Source organism: Lotus japonicus, chromosome 2 (genome assembly GCF_012489685.1).
Source record: "Lotus japonicus ecotype B-129 chromosome 2, LjGifu_v1.2".
NCBI lineage: Eukaryota > Viridiplantae > Streptophyta > Magnoliopsida > Fabales > Fabaceae > Lotus > Lotus japonicus.
This window is the reverse complement of record NC_080042.1, coordinates 52,933,133-52,938,176: the sequence shown is the minus strand read 5'-3', so window position 1 is coordinate 52,938,176 and position 5,044 is coordinate 52,933,133. Positions and strand designations below refer to the sequence as shown.

At 41.0% G+C, this 5,044-nt stretch overlaps 1 non-coding gene across 1 annotated transcript; it reads right to left on the bottom strand.

Moving 5' to 3' along the window:
- Nucleotides 1–4,619: 4,619 nt before the first annotated feature.
- LOC130741606 (small nucleolar RNA R71) lies at nt 4,620–4,726 on the bottom strand. The gene has a single exon (XR_009020494.1). It is a non-coding gene; the product is annotated as a small nucleolar RNA R71 (small nucleolar RNA).
- Between the last annotated feature and the right edge of the window lie 318 nt (nt 4,727–5,044).

The window sequence follows — 5,044 nt, the reverse complement described above, 5'->3', positions numbered from 1 at the left end:
ACGCATCTGATAGCTCTTCAGATGAATTTTCCTCTTCTGCCTGATAGGCTTTTGCTTTGTCAGACTTTGACTTAAGGGCAATAGACTTGTCTTTCTTTTGAGGCTTGTCTCCTTTGAGTTCAATCTCATGGCTTCTGAGATGACTCACGAGCTCTTCTAACTTTAACGAGTTCAAATTCCTGGAGAGTTTCAGGGCAGTGACAAAAGCTCTCCACTCCTTAGGCAAACTTCTGATAATCTTCTTGACATGATCACCAGTAGAGTAGCCCTTGTTTAGCACTCTGATTCCAGCAATCAGAGTTTGAAACCTTCAGTACATCTCCTCAATGGTTTCACCGGATTCCATCTTAAAATGCTCATATTGTTGTATGAGAGCAAGAGCCTTGGTTTCCTTGACCTCTTCATTTCCTTCATGCGTCATGACCAAGGAGTCAAAGATGGATTTAGCAGTTTCTTTGTTAGAGATCTTCTCATACTCAATATATGATATTGAGCTGAATAGCATAGACTTCGCCATGTGATGATCCTTGAAACGCTTCTTCTGAGCGTCAGTCATTTCAGAACGAGGGATCTTCACTCCTGAAGCATCTACTGGATCAGTATAGCCTTCAATGACCATGTCCCAGAGATCAGGGTCAGTGCCAAGGAAATAACATTCTATTCTATCTTTCCAGTACTCAAACTTTTCACCATCAAAGATTGGTGCTCTGAGTTGATTGTTGTTGTTGTTGTTGTTGTCAGCGGAAGTATTGGCTTGGGCCATTGTTTGTTTTTCACACAAGGTTCTGAATCACTGAACACTGTTAGGTGTTAAAATCAGAACCGGAGCTCTGATGCCAATTGAAGGTGCGAAAAACACTAGAAAGGGGGGGTTTGAATAGAGTTTTTGAATCACGGGTATATTTTTTAAGCTTTTTCAAAACTCAAACATAAAAACTAAGTGCTGAATGATAGGAAGTAAAGCACCCAAGTATTTTATCCTGGTTCACTTGAGATAAAAGCTCAAGCTAATCCAGTCCACCTGTGAAGGTGATTTCTTCCTTCTTCTGATGAAGGCAATCCACTAAAATCAATGAGTGTTACAACTGCACTTTGCAACCTGCTAAGTGACTAACAATACACTGATTTTCACACTAGTATCCTCTTAAGAAGCTGATCTACCGATCCTCTTAAGACTAGCTAAAAAACTGAATCAGCCTTGATTCAGTCCTCTCAAGATCTGACCAACCTTGGTCTCTTGATGAACTTTACAATGTGATGTAAAAGGTTTCGGGTTTACAATAAGTGCTTCTAACAAGCGAATAGTAAACTCAGAAGTTTAAGAATAGTGAAGAAATAATGCTAAGAGAATGGTTCGTTTATGTTGAATATTTTCAGCAAAGTTTCTTAACTTCTTTCTTCTTTCTTTAGCCTTTATATACTCCAAGACTTGTGATGTAGCCGTTGCTAGGGTTTTATCCGTTGGAGTGGCAATTCTGTAATATCAGACTGCTAGGCTGTACAAGGTAGGTGGCGGACAGACTGAGACTTGTACGACGTTGTACTGTGATAGCGACCTATCCTTTCACCAGTTGACTTGTGATCAAAGAGCTTCAGATGAACGTTGGTGAAGCTTCTGATCATCGTCAGATTGAAGCTTGGATTCTTCTGACCTTGCAACTTCTGCTTCTGTACAAGTTCCTCATAACTTCTAATCGTCAGAGCTAGAATAGCTTGGGTCTTCAGAACCAACTTCTTGCAAGTCTTCAGAACTTGAGTCTTCTGCTTCTGGACCGTTCCACTGGAACATCTGGTCTTCAGAACTTCTGACTTGAGTTCTTCATAACTTCTTGAGAGCTTCCATCTTCAGAGCTTCTGAAGCTTTTGCCACTGTTCAGAACGAACATGGTAGGATAAAGAGCTCTCTTTTTAGTAACCCTTGGTTCTTCTTCTTCTGAACGAATAGGCTTGGGTCAGATTCAGAACCTGTTTGTCACAACTTAAAAAGACAAACGTTAGGGTACCACAATTGTTCATCATCACAAACTTTAATTGTAATCATCAAAACATAGAGATACAACCACTGATCAGACCTTGATCTTACATGCCTTTGAAAGATGGTCAGAAGGCAAAGTTCATGAACTTCAAAAGCAACTTAGCAGGGAGAAACGACTAAGAGTTCATGATGCATCTGAGAGGGCCTATGAGCAAAGGCAGAGAGTAATGCACAGGGTTTGTGAACCCTTGAGAAGAGCTATGGCTGAAAGACCATGTGTTGTCTCTGAATGTACCTCAGAAGATGCTGGAATGCTTTCAGCAGAGGTTGAAGAAGAAAGCTCTGACGGTATAGTCATTCTGGAAGATGCAGATATTAATGAAGTTGAGCAGCAAGGGCCAATTCAAGTTGATACTGCAATGTCTTCAGAGGCTGAAGTTGCTACTCATACACAAGCACCAGAAGTTCCTACTTCAGCTCCAGCTCCAGAAGTTGCCATTCTTGCTGCCCGGATTGACAGGATTCAGGATGATCAACAGAGGTTATTTCAGATGGTTGAGCAACAAGGACATGTTCAGAATGATCAAAGCAAGCAAATTCAAGAGTCCTCAAGAAAAATGTAAGCAATCATGAAGTACCTAATGGACAACCTTCCCTCCACTTCCAAGCCTTGAATCCCTCACTTCTATCATGCATGCATTTATTTGTTATGTGATGACCCTATTTTAGTAGTGTTTTTAGGGTCATTTCTTTGATAGTTTTGAGTCTTTTTGTTGAGTCTCATGTAGTGTTTCATGCATTCTCATGCATTTTTATCTTTTCTTTAGTCTTTATTTTGTTTTGGTAATTTAGTAGTTTTATAGGGAGTTTTCTTGCATTTTAGGTAAAGTTTAGGACTTGCATGGTTTTATTGTGTTAATTGAAGGATCTTTTGTGCTAATAAGCTCTTTGAGCTTCTAGAATTTTCCTTGGCTTGTTGGTTAAGTTTCAGATCAGGAACTGAAGAAGGAAGAAGGCCAATAAGCTTGGAATTGATGGGAAACTTAAAGAGGATTGAAAAGAGGAGTTTCAGAAGCCAAAAAGCCCTTTTCAGGCGAGCTTAAGCGCCTAGGCGCTGGGGGATGGGCGCCTAGGCGCCAATTGGGTCCAGAGAGCATGTTTTTACATGCAATTGGCGCTCAGGCGCTCTGAATTGGCGCCTGAGCGCCCAGACTCGACCTGTTTGCCTATAAATAGGCTTTTTGTCATTTCTTTTGTACCTTTTGTCATTTTTATCAATTTTTTACATAAGTTAGAAGAGAGAGCTTGAGTTCTGAAGCTTTGGGAGCTTTCCCTAGGTCTTATGTTCCAGGTTTTATCTTTATTTTCTAGCATGGATTTCATAGCCATGCTTGGCTAAAACCCCTTTTGCTTTGGGTTCTTTGTAAGACTTTGGATGTTTTAGCTTTCAATACATTTCTATTCATGATGTTCTGAGTAAACCCTTGAATCTCACTTCTATGCTTTACCTTTCAAGCTTGAATGCATGCTAGCTTTTTACTTTTCTATAAACATAACAATAGTTTGTTATAGAATTGGGACTTGTGGTGAGATTACTCCTTCTATACTTGCTGCTAGGAATAGAGGAAGGGTTGGGGTTTGTTGGCCTGATTTGTATGCTTAGTGCTCCTAGCAATTGTTTAGGTTATCAAGGAATTGAACCTATCTATTGGTTAGGAAGGGTTTTCTTTACGAGGCATCGATAGATGACTATCTAGGCTAGAACATCAAGGAGAGACTCCGGATTGATTGAATAGAAAGGTTTGCTAAAACTGAATCAGTTGAACAAGAACCCAAGGCAATTTCATCTCTGTTTTTTCAATCGCTTTATTACGTGATTACTTGTCTTTTGCAAACTCAAGAAACAACCAACTATTAAAACTGAATTTTACTTGCTTTTCAACTTTGAACTTGAATCTTAAACTGAATTTGCAATCTAATTCCCTGTGGTTCGATAATTTAAAACCCGGAGGTATTCGTACACTTGCGAATTGACCAACAAGTTTTTGGCGCCGTTGCCGGGGAATTGTTTTGCGATTTTTGGTTTAAGTTTTAAGTTTTAACTTGTCTAGAATTGGTGCTACTAATCTTTCTCTGTGAGTGTCATACGCAGGTTGCTTTCAAGAGAGGCACCACCATGGGTGGCCGCATGACAGAGGAGGAGATGCAAGCCCACATTGAGGCAAGGATCCAAGAGGGTATCACCCTCCGCTTGCGTGAACAAGAAGTTGAGAATGCCAACCGAACTCTTCGGGAACTAACTTCGGGGTCCATGAGCTTTGACTATCCCGAAAGTATTGTCATTCCCGAAGGAGTGGGGAACTTTGAATTAAGACCGGCATTCATCAACATGGTGAGCCAAAGCCAATATGGTGAAGGTTCCTCGGAAGATCCTCATGCTCATATGGAGAAGTTCATCCGGAATTGCAACACTTATCGGGTGGTGAATGTTTCTTCAGAAGCAATCCGGTTGAGCCTATTTCCCTTCTCTTTGAAGGACGCAGCGGAGGATTGGCTGAACTCACAACCTCAAGGGAGTCTCACTACTTGGGAAGACCTTGCAGAAAAATTCACAATGAGGTTCTTCCCAAGGTCCCTCTTGAGGAAATTGAAAAATGACATCATGACGTTCACGCAATCCTCAGATGAAAATCTTTATGAGGCTTGGGAGCATTTCAAGAAGCTTTTGAGGAAATGTCCTCAACACAATCTCACCCAAGCTGAATGTGTGGCGAAGTTCTATGATGGGTTACTATATTCATCACGGTTTGGCTTGGACGCGGCTTCAAGTGGGGAGTTCGATGCTCTTCCCCCACAAGCGGGGTATGATTTGATAGAGAAAATGGCGATGAGAGCCATGAACTCCGAGAATGAACGCCAAATCCGAAGAAGTTCTTTTGAAGTGGAATCTTATGATAAGCTCATAGCCTCCAACAAGCAACTCTCCGAGGAAGTAGCGGAAATGCAGAAACATATTCAGGATGCCAAGTCCATTGGAGCGAGAGTAACTAGTTTGGAGTGCAAATTTTG